The sequence below is a fragment of the Seriola aureovittata genome, chromosome 4 (assembly GCF_021018895.1).
Source record: "Seriola aureovittata isolate HTS-2021-v1 ecotype China chromosome 4, ASM2101889v1, whole genome shotgun sequence".
NCBI classification, from domain to species: Eukaryota; Metazoa; Chordata; class Actinopteri; order Carangiformes; family Carangidae; genus Seriola; species Seriola aureovittata.
This window is the reverse complement of record NC_079367.1, coordinates 9,062,794-9,077,688: the sequence shown is the minus strand read 5'-3', so window position 1 is coordinate 9,077,688 and position 14,895 is coordinate 9,062,794. Positions and strand designations below refer to the sequence as shown.

The following is a 14,895-nucleotide window of genomic DNA, read 5'->3' as shown; positions in this document are numbered from 1 at the left end:
TTGAGCCTGAAATTTCGTGCCCAGTGGCAGAAAGAATTGCAACGTGAAAGCTTGTATGGAAATGCAAATATAGCAATTTTATCATGCTTTTTCTACTACTCACTCTGATGAAACATCTGGTGCAAATCTGGTGTTCAGTATCATGCCCCTCAATATGTGGATTGGAGGAGCCGGGAATTGAACCCCTGACCTTGAGAATGTTGGACAGCCTGCTCTATCTCCTGAGCCACAGCCGCTAAGTATAGGGAACTAAACGTCAGTGGTGTTATTATTCTGTAGTATTTTAGTATTCTATATCACATTGTGCAACCAACATTTACTTCATGAAAATAAGTTACAGAAAAAACCTTGTCTATTGTCACTTTAAATACACTGAGGGAATAAAGTCAGAACTGTATCTACCTATTGTGGAGAAGAGGAGCAGAGGTTAAGGATTTCAATTTATGACAATGGGGCTTTTAAGAATTGACATCATGAAACACAATGAAATCAGAGAAAAAAAATGTCGCTTTGTGTCTTAAACCATGCTAGCTTGATATCTACTTCTAGCAGGGCAAGGCTTTGATGGTCCAACACTCTTTTTTTCTTCTACTTTTTTTTTTTTTTCATTTTCATACCAATTGCTTATCCTCCCTGCCCTATTGTTCCAGCGATGTGGCGTGAACACAGCTTCCTGGATTCCCACTCAGCGAGGCGAAGGACAGCACTCCAACTCCCTGCCAAGACACCTTATCTGTGCCTGGCAGCCTGCAGACAGGATGAAGGGGTGAGGGTGAGTAGGGAGGGCTGGAGAGGGTAAAGCCTACCGGATGGGATGGGAAAAGTACAAGAAAAGGGCTTGGTGGAAGATGGAGAAGTAAAAGAAATCTTGAGGTACTTTACATAGGAGCTGTGAATTGAATGAATATCAAAACATACATTTAAAAAGAAAAAATTTGACAACTAAACAACTAATTTTATGGTCATCTACCACAATCCTTAGACAAATGGAAGCTTAGTACTCTTGAACAACATGTGTTGACAGAGGGTGGGGGGTACATGGTCAACAAGCAGCAGTCTCTTTGTCACAAACAGTACTGTAGGTAGTTGGCTGTCCAAATGTCCTCAGTGTCCAGCATTGTTTCAAGCTTCTTTGACATGATGAATGAGCAAAAATCTCACATATCTTCTGTCAGCAGTGGTGGACGGATCTAAGGGCAGCGTTCTGTTTTGTTTTTGTTTTGACCGTTTCAAGGCCACATGGCTGCCAACTGGTGACTTTTAAAAGGCAAATGTCTAATTAAAGGTACAAAAACAAGGTCTTGTTTGGCAGTAGGATGATTCACTGGTTCCCTCTGTTTGAAACTGATAAGGGTGATTTATTTGACTTTCCAATTCTCTGCTGATGTCTTTCTGTTGTTTGTTTTGGTTTGCTTTGGCATTGAAGCATAACTTGACATTAAATTGATTTTTAGGTGTGAACAAGATTGAAAGTTCACCATTTTGCTCCGGCTCAAACTTCACATTGATTAGTTGTGTGTGTGTGTGTGTGTGTGTGTTTGTGTGTTTGTGTTTGTGCTTGTGATCAGTCAGGGCTAGCCTGCAGCCTGCTGTGCCCATGGGTTTAGGCTTAAGGATGAAATATGGCAGCTGTCTATAGGTGGTACCATGTGTTTATGTTTTTTCAGTGTAGTAAAAACAAGGAGCCAGTGTCCTGCTTCAGAATAAATCATTCAGATTCAATTCCCATGCTGATGTCATAATTTCTTTTGGTTAGAAATAACTTAAACTAACTGAAATTGATGTGCCGCACTAAATGATAATTTTGGTTTTGCTTTGTTCTGGTGTGCGGAATGATTTCTGTAGTGCTTTCTCATGACAAAGTTTTCTGCAATGCACTTCGATGCTTATTGCTCAATATTGAAAAATATATAGCTCTAATGAAACAACGTTGTTTGGGGACACGAGGTCCTCATTTAGCAGACAGCGCTGAGACCTCGTGATATTCACTTTGTACCAGTGCATATCAACTCTGTAAATATGAAAATATTTTTAAAGTAATACATAGATAAAAATAAAAACCAATCCAAATGTCTAATTTTGAGTTAAACTCCATTTCAGCAAATCAAAATAAAAATTATGAAACATGATTACTTGTACTAATTTGGCTGCTTTTTATACTTTTATACATTTTAGGAATTGAGCGTCGGATTCAGTTCTGACAGGTGGAATAATTTATGTTGTCGCATTTCTTTTTGCACTGTATGTTATACAGCAAAGACTAAAATATAGAGCACCACAGTAAAGGACATCGAGAGCAGAAGCTATGAAAAGGACCTCAAAAGGACCCGGGTGTCGTGTTTGATGACCAGCTATCCTTCTCTGACCATGATGCATCCGTCTCCCAGTTGCTCTGCTTTGCTCTATACAACATCAGAAAAATCATGCCTTACCTGACTCAGTATGCCACCCAGGCATACTGAGTCAGGTAAGGCATGATTTACCTTGACTACTCCTGTGCTCTTCTGGCATGCCTCCCTTCACGCACAGTGATACCCTCGCAGATGGTCCAGAATGCGGCAACCCTTCTGGCCTTCGATGAGCCCAAAAGGGCAAATGTCACTCTGCAACTCTTCGGCCTACATTGGCTACCCATGGCCGCCCGAATCAAATGCAAATCACTATTGCTTGCCTTCAGGTTAACTTAATGGTCTGCATCCATCCACTTGAACTCATACAGCCTTATGCTCCTTCACGGCCATTGCGTTCCTGCAAGGAATGTCGTCTGGTTTGCCATCCCTGCACACAAGGCAATTGCAGTGCAGTCTGTTCTTGTCTTTGGTTCCCCGATGGTGGAGCAAGCTACCCAGTATATCAGAGCAGAGGCATCCCTCTCTATCTTCAAGAATCTCCTGAAAACTCATCTCTTCCGAGAGCACCTCCTTTCCTAATGCTTTTAACACCCTAACTTGCCTAACTAGTACTTACTATCCGTCTATGAATGATGACTTATTACTAAAAATCCACCTGGATCTTGGGATAGTGTGTCAACATATCTTTTTCTTATGAGATGGAATACCGGAGTTAATTTATTGACTCAAAATGTATCAACCATACTGTATATGTACTGTATGGATGGAAAAAAATATTATGTAAATGACCACAGTAAAGATATTAATATAAGGAATAGGGGAAAATCACTTTGTGTGTGTGCGTGTGTGTGTCTGTATTTTATACGGAGGCAGAGAGATCAACAGAGAGTGTGAAAGGAGAGAAATAAAACAGGTTTTAGGATCATTAAACAGCTTCAGATTGTCCTGGTGAGCTCTTAGCTCTCGAATCCAGCATTTTTCACACCATCTGGTGTGCTAATGCGCCGCAACATCTCTCAACATGCAGTGTGAATCCCGGGAAATGACAACTACCAACCACAAATATGCACCACATTTCTAATGACGTGCAGCTACCAGGCGCATCCACTAGATGGCAGTCATGTTCCTTAAATGTTCTCCATTGGATTTGGAGGATGAGGAGAAAAATGAAATGAATGCACATCATTGTGGCATTTGGGTAACACTATACCTTATTTCAAATGGCTGTCTTTTATGTGATATGCAGATGGAGTGATGCATAGAGAGGTATGTTGCCTGCACATGGCTGTTCAATCACTTCAACAGATGCTACTTTCATTCCATCCCTCACACACTTTCTCTGCTGTTCCCTCTCTCTCTCTGTCTCTGCCAAATCAGAGTATTTGTGTTATGTTTCACTAAACTATATCAAAGACCGACTGCAATGTGAAACAGAGCTGTGATGGGACGAGGTATGAACAACATTTTTTTTGATCGCTATAAAAGGAGAAAGGAAAAATTGTGTTGTGTTAAAGGTCCTGCTTTACATATGATATTGCCAGGCTGTGGGTTTGCAGAGTGTGAGAGACAGTGTGTGAATACAACAGAGGTGGCTTGCTGAGGCTTCTGGGACCCTAAAGGCACATATTAAAACCTACTGATGAAATTCAAGCTATAAATGTGATTAGATTATGAACCCTGCTGTTAAAACCTGGTTGAATGTTGGCCTAATTTTGGGATTCATCAAAACCTTCAAATAATGACTCACATTACTCAAATTATTAAAGAGAAATGAATCATATTCATTGGAAATTACCATCAATTTTCCATGGAAAGAGTGGATTTCTGGAGACAAATTCTTCTCTTATTGGCTGCCGTGGTTCAAAAGTGGTTTTCAAAAATTCTGCTCTCAAATTTAAAAAAAAAAGGAAAAAAAAAAAGTGGCCAAATAAAGCTTCCTTATCAGACAGGATGGGTTAAAGATCAGATAGTATTTAGTAGAAGGGGGTCACTGCTGCATATTTGTCTTTCCCTTTGCTTCTATCCTGATATTTCCTTCCTTCCGTCCTTCCTTCCTTCCTTCTTTCCTTCTTTCCTTCCTGCCTTCCTTCCTTTCACACTTTCTCTTACCCCTCCGCTCTCTCTCTCAGTGGGACCTCGTGCAGACTCTACCCAAACACTGCTCTCTTGTTTAGGGCTGGGCAAACTCTATGTCTGACCACTCCCTGGGCCTAATCGCCACAGAGTTCTTTCCAAATTGCAATTACTGATAAACAGAAGTTGGCTGATGGGGACAAGTGATTGCAGAGGCCATGGAGGGCAGTATCTGGCATCAGCCTAATTGTCACAAACAATCTGCCTCATTTCTTTACCCTCGCTACTAGAGAGTGATTGCACCGAGCACACTTTAGGGGCAAACCATTTATGAGTCCGCTCATTTGGGACCACTTTGAAGTGTTCTCTAGTGTTTCTCGAGAAAATTTTCCTCTCCTCAACAGTCTGCGTTTTGGGATTGTCTCTAAACAGTTGTTTTAGTCTCTGGCGATAAACAGCCTCCATTTAGAGTTGTTTTGATTTGTCATCAGAGATGGAGGGGAAAATATTCAGCGACTATGACACACACAAAATTTTATGTTTGATGTTGTTTTCCCAGGATGTTATGAGTAAGTCCCCTCTTTTGAATTAAAGTAGTAAAGACTTTAGCAACACAATACCTCACATTCCTACCGTTAATGAATGATTGCACATGTGGAAGCTGCCTGGCGCACCCTTAGCCTAACACACACTTCTTACTCTCCTGGATCAGGTAGGTTCCTTGCTCAAGGGTACATTGCCATTACCCAAGAATTTTTCCTACTCCCAGGCTAAACCAGCAACCTTCCTGTCACAAACCTGTTTTTCAGCCCTTCATACCGCCATGATCCCCCATTTAGAATTATACGAGTCCCACAGTTTCACAAGGCCTCATTCTGCCCAGATGTGAATTGAAGCAAATGTGCTACATGGGGCTTATATGCAGTTTTCACAGTCACTACTGGTGCACAGATTCTTGAGCTGGATGGAAAAAAAAAAAAAAAAAGCTGCTTTTTCTACATGTCTTTCTACATGTATTGTGTGTGTGTGTGTGTGAGGGAGAGACAGGTTGAAGGTGAAGGTAAAGGGAGGAAGTGACCTTGTTCTCTCTGCATCCCTCCCGTGATTCAACCTTGCCGAAGCCTGAACCCTCCCTCAGTAGAGAGAAAGAGGAAATGACCCAATTCAAACAGGAAGTGCTGCAAGGTGACCAGTAGCAGCCTACAGGGAGGTGGGGATGGTATGCTCTTATTGATATATGTGTGCGCACACGTGTGTGGCAGACGGAGAGGCTTTGGTTTGTGTTGGCCTACCTCTGGTCCTGCTACACCACTGTTTCAGCAGTTTGGGGGCAGGAAACAGCTGTGGAGAGAGAGAGGCAGAGGTAGAAGTCTGCACACAGCCGTTTGAGGGTTACAGTGTGCTGGTAGCCAATATCAATCAAATTGCATGAAGCTGGGCTTTTACTGAGCTAGAAAACCGCATCATGTTAGCACATTCACACAGACACAGGCTCCAGCACACTGTCAGTCATGCTGGAAGATACGTGGCCACCCTGATGTAGGTGGATCGTGAATATAGATTCAGCTGTCGGTTCCAGAGATATTTTTATCTGAGTGAATGAAAATCTGGCAAGTTTTATGAATTGATTTATGTGCGTTTTCAAGATGAAAGTGGCCTGAACGAAGCAACCGAAATATCAAGCAGATGAGGAGTAAAAGTGAAATACAGATGAATGAAGAGTTGAGGGAAACGCGGACAGAGTCACTGGAATACTTTGAGCTTCACAGCTTGCAGTGACGACGTGTCACTTTCTGGGTAAATTAGTCACACCCCTCGCCCAAACCGGCCACATCACCAAAATCGACTTGGTGGCTTCTCTGTGGCTTTTTGCTCTTGACAGTTAACATGTTTTAAACTAATTAAAACCATAATACAGCAAGCTGATGGATTGCAGTGTGTGTGCATGTGAGCATATGACTGTACAGGATGTTGGCAGGACTAGGCTTCGCAGACATTTGCCATTCAGTCCTGAAGCACAGCCTGAAGCAAATTCCATTTGTATCCCCATGTTGTGTAGTGCCATATTACCTGTAGCTACTCCCTGCCAAAGCAGTAGCATTTTTGGGTGTATAGGTCTCAAGACCATGTTGTCAGCTCTGCCGTGTAATGGTCAGATGTACAACATTTATCAATCCTGTAGGCAACTCCAGTATTCACAGATGATGTACTAACAAAATAATAGTGACTGGCTCAGCTGGCTCGAGCCAACATGAATGTGAATTTGAATGATTAGGTGATTTGTGAGGAATGTTAAAGCTCAAGGGCGTAGCTTTGCACCACATCTTCCTTTTTTATTCCCTTCAAAGATTGTGCTTCAACATTTTCTGTAGAAAAGTTAGAGAAAATAACATTTTTAAAGGTGACATATTGTATAAAGTGAGTTTTCCATATCTTTTTTCATTATACAAGGTCTAGGTTCTGTATTAATACTGTAAAAGTATCAAGGAGCTCAGTCCAAAGATAAATGTACATAGCTTGGAAAAGTGTGCCTTAAAACAAGCTCTCTGGATTTTCTTTTGTGATGTCACAACAAACGTGACAACTGTGTTTTCATTCCAATCGTCCGAACTATTGCTTTATTGAATAATCTGAAAAATCACAGCAAATACATTTTTTGTGATATTTGAGTTTTTTCAAAATTCATGTGTTTGCATCACTCGTTTTTAAGTTTGCAATTTCGAATCGCACATTAAGCAGGTTAATGGAAATGCACCTTAAGCCCTCAAAAACACGTCTGTCTCAACAACTGAATGTAATGGGCTTCAGAAAGGCAATACTTACTGCACTGTTATTATACTGAATTGCATTATATTGTACAGATATTGCTCTTACTGTGTATAGCAGCTGTACTGTACACAAGCTTTTGGCCCCCTGATTGAAGGAGAAGTGTTTGTGTTTGCATGTTGAACATTTTCGGACAAGTGTCTCAGAAGGCAGTGTGAGTCAAAAAGCAGAAAAGGTGAAACTCCAAACCTTTCCTAGTTATGTTCAACCCAAAAGGCTGGGAGACTGAGAGGCATTAGCAGGTAACAGGAGAAGCCCCCCGGGGACAAACGGAGGGAGCCAGTGGGGAGACCATTGAAAGATGCTGTCAGTCCCCACATCCATGACCTCCACATATTATTCCTTGTAAAACTCTGCATTAACTAATGCAACAAGAAAGACGGCACAAAAACAAAAGCTCAGTCTCGGGGGCGTCCCCCACATGAGCCAGCCATGCAAAATACCTCATAGCCTAATCCATTTCTTGTCAGATCAATTTAAGACACTCATATATTAGCTCAGACCTCTTTCTGTCACCCTGCGTACCCCCTGGCTCTTGTTTGGAACCACCGCTTTGTCCATAGAAAAATGACATTATTGCTCAATAACTGATAACAAACGGTTAATCTTTACCACTTTTTAATAATCATCTGACATTAACTGGAAGCAGCTGGTAGTGGTATTTATAGAATGATCTAAAATTTCATTGTATCTGTTATCCAGCTGCCGAGAGTGCATCTGGCATGCAGCCTGCTATAGCCTACCTTGGAAGCCCATTTTTCTCTCTCTCTTTCCCAGCTCTGGCTCTCTTCATCGCTCTCTTCATCTCTTTTGTTGTCTCACAAAAGTGATTTCATTGAATATAAAATGGAAACAAGGTCAACTTTGGCACTGATTATGCCAGAACATGTAAGCTCAGCCTGGCTATGGAGCATATAGTTTTGAAAAGGAAAGAAATCGCTGCAACACAATCTGTCTAGAAATGACAAAGCAACTACTGTTAATGCTGTACGCCCACTGTGTGTGCTGCAATAGAAGCTTCATTACAGTGATGCTTCATTAGATATATGATGATACTGTGTAGCCTTTGCAATTAAATGTGCTTCAATTCTGTAAATGTTTTCAAGGCGAATGTTTTCTGTACACACATGAATACGGTCTGTTATTCAGCTCACAGATCAGTACTCCCTTCAGTAAGAACATGTTAAGTATATTTAGATCCTTGTATATGTCCTGTCATAAGAGCAGACACTCTAAAGAGCTATTTACAGTACTCCATGTCCAAGTTTTAAATTATACGGCCAGTGTGAGGGTTGCTTTGGAAGCTCTCTCATGGCTCTCTATCACATTTTTATAGAATACAGTTCCTTAAAGTGAAATTCCATGCAAAAGTACAATTCCCACATGTTTTTGCAATGGTAGACAGTTCAACCTGGAACGGTAGATAAAAAAAAAAAGGGGTCTCTCAGACAAAGGACACAAAGGAGTTGTAACTCTGATCTGAGATAGTCATCAAGTCATCCCCAAAATCCTTTAGACTGACAAAGAATTCAAAACATAATTTGATTACATGCATTTATTTATTTGTTTTTTTAATTGTTATTATTTCTTAATACTATTCTAGTGAGACTGACTTTGTGTTTGCTTCATCCAAAACAAAGTCTGAGGTCAACCGCAGCACGGCACCCCATGATCTGGTCTGCTTTCAGTGTCTTGTTCAAAGACCTTTCTGCAGGGTGTATGTTTGCTGTCATGGTTGCTTAAGTCCCATGCTGTGTTTGTGGATTCAGTCTCTCACTGTTGATTGCATAGTTTACTGAAGACATCTCAGATCTTTCTGTAGCCTCTTTGCCTCCTCTACCTTTGAGAGAAAGTCATTCATAATGGAAATCTGTGTTTGCGTGGAATTTCCCAAAGTTTTCATTGAACATGATTTTCCCATTCCAGCAGCTATAAACAAGGTGAAGGTAAGACAAACATAAATGCTTTCCAGGGGGTTGTATGTTGGACACCCACACACACACTCACAAAATTTAGCTTAGATAAATAGAACGTCCACTTTTGCATATCACTTCATACACCTGTGCTATTTTCTCCAACAACCAACCCGCATCTGCAACAACACACACACACACACACACACACACACACACACACACATATGCAAACACACCATACTAAATGTGTCTAATATTTACAGACTGTCTGTCTGGTGAATCTGGCCAAGCAGATTTGTCTGAATCCTCCCAAAGTCACGCTACACCCAGATCTGTGGATTGCCACTCCCTCCGTTATGTCTCCCTCTGGATGAAACCATTATACAGATGACCTGAGTATGCCTCTTACAGCAACACATGAAACGGCAACAATCTCTTTACACACTAGACATGAAAATTAGTCAGACATCACGTACAATTTAAAACCATTGAAGAGATTATGGGGAAAATAGAGAAAATTAGTTTACTTTATAGTATGAAACACACTGCACCTTAGATACTTGCATGTTACCTGTTTGATATGTATGCAATAATGATGAGTGTTCTCTAGCAGAGAAGGGGAAAATTTACCTTACTTATGTTATAATAGGAAAACAACAGGTGATTAGTATTTAACCAATTATTTCTGTGCACAGTCACTTTAACCAAATTATTATGATGTGCAGAGTACATCTTCTGTATATAGTGTATACAGTGTTCTAATGTATATCTGTAAGTGTGGCATGTTGTGGGTTAGGCGTTGGTTGTGTTATGTGTGCAGTAGTTTCAGTTGCCATTCAGTTTCAGTCATTGCTTCTTTGATTCAGTGTGCTTTTACAGCACGTCATTAAATTGGATTAAGAGCGTTTTCAGTAATCTTGAGCTGTCATCATTTCCTTTTGTTTTAATTAGAATGTTGTTTTTGGTGCCTAATGCTCCTGATTCAGTGTAGACTCATCTGCAGAGAGCTGTGACAGAGCTTCTGAAGAATGTGTGTTAAATTTTCGAACACGTGGCCCTGTCTGACTTAGTTTGGTGTCAGTGTGGCACGTTCCAGCGAGGTGCACATTAGGAGCTTGCTGGATCATGGGCTGTTTCTGTTGGAGCGCCGGGCCACATATTTGAGCCACATGTGTGTTTGAGACAGAGAAATCCAGATGAAACACACACTGGGACGCTGAAGTGCTGCGTCTGCAGTTGCATTCCTGGAAGCAGACTCACAGGCTGACAAAGAGAGGATGACTGTCACGGCTGAAATGGTATTCCGGGAATTATTTGATGGACATTTCATTGTTATAGTTTTATTTCTTTTTGAATAGATTGGAAGCTTTGCTACTGTGTCTGTTTTTCATGTCTTGCTGCAGTGACCACCATTTTTTGACAGAGGGCAGCAGTAAGCCATTAGAAAAACAAACATGCTCCGTCTTGGTCTCAGACCAGAGCAACATGCCAAATACAAGCCATGAACTTAGGTTGATCACACTCTGCCTAATTTGTCCAATTTAAGCTTGTTTGATTCATTGGTTGAAAATTGTCTGTCTGAGCAGAGCCAAACCACCATTTGCTCCATCTCCAAAGCATATTTGAAAGTCTGCCAGCCATATTTGGGGTTGCATGCGCATTACTGCATTGAAACAATGTGTCAGTTTGAAGCATGACTTAATTTGAGCAACAAGCAAGTATGTTCATTGAGCCATCTTGATATTGTGCAACAAAGTGGATGACAAGGGGAGTAACAGGGGTTAAAAGATACTATCAACCTTTTGTCATAAGGTTTTTTTTTCTCTCAAATCTTTGGGATTGTGTGTTGGCCACTTGAGACATTTTTATGACTTTGGTCGTCCATATATGAGAATCTAATGGTCCTTATGTGTCCCCCTTAAGAGTTTACATCACCCTATAGACCCGAGCTGTGAAAAGTAATCTCGTCTATGACAGGTTGTAAAGATAGTCATAGGATTTTGTAATTGTCCTTTTGGCTATTGCAGCAGATTTCTCAACACAGCTTGAATAAAGTTCATTTAATGTGGGGCGCTAATTCAAAACACTAATGATGCCGTCAGTTAAAAGCCTAGGCACTCAGACATGGACAGTTGTTTTTATTGGAAACTGAGGCAAATATGAGAGGGTTTGTAACTGGACTCAACTGGATATTGACATGCATGGCTATAGTTTTCAGTTTTTGTGAACTCAGAAAAGAGTGATAGAAGGCATCCTCTTCAAGATTACTGTATCAGCAGATAGTGCAAGTACAATGTGTCATGATGCGGCCTATGGTGGAAAACTGTTATCTATCAACATTGCTCTCTGACTGCATGTCAAGCCTCCTTTCTGACCTCTCCTATGTGTCTCATAATGTTTCTGTATTAGGGAACAGTGGACTACTAACTGTAGCAGAGTGAGATGGACACTGTGGTGCCTGTTGGGTAGGACAGTAGGGAGGGCAGGACATTAAAATAGTCCAAGAAATGACCACACTTGTTGGCGTCCCCCAAGGCTCTGTCGAGGGCCCGTCCTCGCTTGTCTTCATAAACAGAGGTTACTTGGGTACGGGGTGGGGGTGGGGGTGGGGGTTCATTCCTGCAAGGGTTCATGTACTTGAGCTTGGCATTTTTCATATTTACATTGCTTGATAGTCTCAGAAGATCTGTTTATGATATTTCCCCCCTCACTGTTTGTTTGTAGTTCTTTCTTCTCAGCTAATGCACTCTCTCTCCTATCTCCCTCCCTCTTTCGCTCACTCTTTTTATCTCTCCCTCTTCTGTCAGTGTGATATCCTGCATCTTAGGTTTCTGAGTTAATTCTATAAGAGACATTTTTTCTTCATTGTTCTCTCCCATTAAACTTGCTCTAATATTTTTATTTTTTTGTCTACATCAGGACACATTTATATTTCAAACATAAAGAGAGGAGATCTGTATACAAACTATGACTGCAAATAAAATTGATGGGCTACTTGTTTTGACAGCAGTTTGACAAAAACAGAGCTGACTGTTGTGAAGTGAACAGAGACAGAAACCAGACTGTTTCTGATTGCAGCAGCAAATGTATTTCCCCTGGCAAACCTGTAAAAAAAAAAAAAAAAAAAAAAAAAAAAAAAAAAAAAAAAACAGCCCACAAAATTTTGAAGTAGATCCATTTCCACTGCACTCAGTTTACTTTTAACTGTTTCAGCCCGTCTGTCCCACACCTGGTTGCTGAGCATGGCACTGAACAGAGCACACTCTGTTCTGCGCCCAGACAAATCTGCCGAGCCATACGGAAAATAAATCAGCTCCACATTCATTAAACAAAAAAGCTGTGGGCAGATTTATTTCATTATTGGGTCTCTCTCATTTTTAGCATCCGCTTAGCTTTTTCCCCTCTACCTTCTACTTTTTTTTCCCCCCTTCACATACAGCAATTTAACTCTCTAAGGTAATCCTCCATCTCATTCCTTTTGGCTCCTTGTGGAGCAAAGGGCCTCAGCCATGCTTCTATGGTGGATCCTCTTCAAAGTGAAGCTGCGTATTGGTTTTGTGTCTCCGCCTCTTTGCTATCTCTGATGCTGCGGTTTGTGAGGTGCTGTGAAAAATGCTGGCCCAGCCACCCAAATTGCTGCATAATGACCCAGTGAAATGTCCCCCGCCAGGAGAGCCTGGGCTCTCTGAAACAACACAGACAAACCTGCACAAATACGCTGCTCTGTTTATGGAGAGGCAAAACCCTCATGGAAATAATCGGCCTATTAGGGTCAGATATTTCAAAGTGTGCTATCTGTTTTCCCTCTTTACCCTCACCCCTCACTTATGGTCTTTGATACAATTCCCATACGTTGTCCCCCAGTGGCAGCAGTTCTCTGTGATATAATTCATCCCTTACTAATTCTCTCTCTCTCTCTCTTTCTTTCTTTTTCTTTCTTTCTTTCTTTCTTTCTCTTTCTTTGGCACACGGTGCAATCATAAAAGTGTTGATTTGCTATCGTTACGACTTTGCAGGGCTAGTGCACACTGAGGTCACACAGCAGAAAACCTGTGAAACCACGGTACCCAAATCTGACATTCTTAACAAATAAACATGGAGATAAGTCAAGGTCTTCAAAGATCAGGTTGATTTTGATTTTATTTTCAGTCTCTTTCCTTTTTGAAACTCCTCTGCAGAACCCAGAAAATGGCAAAATGTCGTGAAAGCAACCTGTGAGAAAAACAAGTAGTAGTTGTGGTTTGGCTTATTTTTGTTACTGGAATATAACTGAGGCCTTTGAAAAGTATCACCTGGTTTACACACATGTAATGGCCTTGTCTGTGCCTTCCCAGCTGCTGACAGTACAACTAAACTTTGAGCCGCTATCAGCTCCATCCTCTCAGCATCCTCTGAGGAAGGAAGCAGGGCAAGCTGCATTAGTGCCCCGCAAGCCTTGCACCGCCATCTCCTGCAGGGACACTGGTTATTTTTGGACCGAGGGCGGATCGCGTTACGACTACGAGAAGACCCCTCAGACAGGAAATCACCCAGCACGCCACCCAGCAGCTCCTGCATTCTTGGCCATCAGCCCGACTGACTGAGCACTGGTTGGTGATTCGGCCCAGTGTGCAGACAGCGATCAGAGAGAGGAAAGCCCAGCTGAACAGGAGAGCCATCTTCTTTTCAACTCCGGATGACCTCTTCCCCCACTGAAGTCAGTGCACACACATCACCCCTGTGTGAAACGAATATATATCACCACACCCAGTGCACAATATGCTGAGCTTGTTGTAGATTATTATACATTTGGCCATTTAAGGTTCAAAGTGTGTGATTTTTGTCTACCCAAAAGCTTTTTAAAGAGAGAAAATACCAGCATGCAGCTGTCTATCAAAAACTCCTTTTTTTTATAGCTGTGATTGGTGATAAATTTATGATTTTACATCATATTTCATTTGGCTGGTTTATTTGGCTTACCATAAAATGACAGATGGAAATGCATACAACTCCACCTATCAGTATCTCGCCAGGCCGTTCATGCATGCCTATTTTACTCTATAAGCATCAGTAAAGCTTATTTTACAGTTTCTCGCTGTGACGCACGCAAATGCTCACACAAATATGGTTTAATCCTGCAATGGTCTAAGGAGGTGAAAGCAAGATTAAATCAAGCTTCTACATGACTGAAATATTTCCTGGATCATTACCGTGCGCCGGCAAGACACTGTATAATGTAGTCATGTGTTGTGCTATTTGTTTCATATGAAAATTCCTGGGGTTAGCTGAAAGACCACACAGTTATTATGTGGGAAATATCAAAAGACTGTGTGGCCACCAGGGCTGAAGTGGAGAGCGTGGGAGGTTTGTGACATACCCCCTGATTTCTCTCCATCTGCTCACTGAAAATGTACATGTACTGTATTTGCGTGTGAGCGTGCGTGAGTGCAGCCTGTGTGCCTGTCTGTGCATGTGGCATGAGGTTGTTTGGCTGTGTTGCAGTGGACTTCCACCCAATTTCAATGAAGCATCATCACTCCCTGAGCTGAACACCTCCCAGGGGTAATCCATAGTAAGCCCATAAAAAAAGAAAAATTATTGTAAACTGGGTAATATATCCCTGTTGTTTTGACATAGATAGAGGGATAGGTGTATTTGAAATACAAGCAAACAGTGTTTGTACATTGTTCAATCAAAGTCCAGCTTGTGCCAAATTAAATCAAATCTGGGTGGCTATGTTTTTCTTTCCT

At 41.4% G+C, this 14,895-nt stretch overlaps 1 long non-coding RNA gene across 1 annotated transcript in view; it reads left to right on the top strand.

The window, feature by feature from the left end:
• Window positions 1–653: 653 nt before the first annotated feature.
• The window catches only part of LOC130168385 (uncharacterized), a 36,154-nt gene continuing 21,912 nt past the window's right edge, over window positions 654–14,895 (top strand). The window contains exon 1 of the long non-coding RNA XR_008827424.1: window positions 654–772. This is a non-coding gene — a long non-coding RNA (uncharacterized LOC130168385). The remainder of the gene's footprint in view (window positions 773–14,895) is intronic.